This window comes from Brassica oleracea, chromosome C6 (genome assembly GCF_000695525.1).
Source record: "Brassica oleracea var. oleracea cultivar TO1000 chromosome C6, BOL, whole genome shotgun sequence".
Lineage (NCBI taxonomy): Eukaryota > Viridiplantae > Streptophyta > Magnoliopsida > Brassicales > Brassicaceae > Brassica > Brassica oleracea.
The window spans coordinates 26333556-26334532 of record NC_027753.1 but is presented as its reverse complement, the minus strand read 5'-3'; positions in this window follow the sequence as shown (position 1 = coordinate 26334532).

Below are 977 nucleotides of genomic sequence, written 5' to 3'. Positions count from 1 at the left end.
CGAGACTCCACAGCTCATACTTCTTCTTTATGTCCAGCTGGAAACCGAGCACTTAATAAACCAGCCTTGAAGCCCAATCAAATCCCAGCTCTTGGAACTTGATGAAAACTCCCAACTTCGACTCCTTCAGCTCTTCATATTCGTCATCATGAGGAGCTTTCTTTAAAGCAGTATGCAATGTCCAACAAGTATGATACGAAATGCTATGCACTGCGGGGGGGGGCTCTTCCCCTAATGTATGTATCCTACGGGGGAGTTCTAGTATATCCATTTTTTTTTCCTGCAAAACAATCAAAGACAACCATCTCAAAACAATCAAAGAGTTATAATTAAGTCGTCTGGCAAGTTTTCCAGCTGAAAGACTTATAATTAAATCGTCAGGAAAGTCTTCCAGCTGGAATGAAAGACTTTGCAGACAACTTAATTATAAGTCTTCCAAGACTTCCAGCTGGAAGACTTTGCAGATGACTTAATTATAAGTCTTCCAAGACTTCCAGTAGAACATTTTGAAGCAGACCTGAAAATTCGGAGAAGGTATAGTCGCCTTCGACATAGTGGTTATATATCTGCAAAAAATAGACGTGAAAAAAAGAACGAGTGTATAAATTGATAGAGACAACGTTTTATGTTCATATTTTCCTCGATCAATCACACGACAGTAAGAGATATAACTTACCGGTGGCGGAGTTCAACAAGACGCCTCTGAGAGAATGTGCGCTAAGGTTTCCTCTCAGATCCTATATAGAGGAAGCGGCCGTGAGAATGGTGGTGAGAACGACGGTGATAAAGGCGGAGAGATAACCGGCGGTGAGAACAATGGATTAGAGAGAATCGACGGAAATCGCCTTCGAAATCGCCTTTGAGAGAAACGGCGTTAGGGTTTTCTGAATTTCGCGAAACAGTGAACAAAAAAAAAACACCTTATAGATGTCCGGTAAATAATCCGGTTAGGTTTAAAAGTACATTGTAAAATTAAA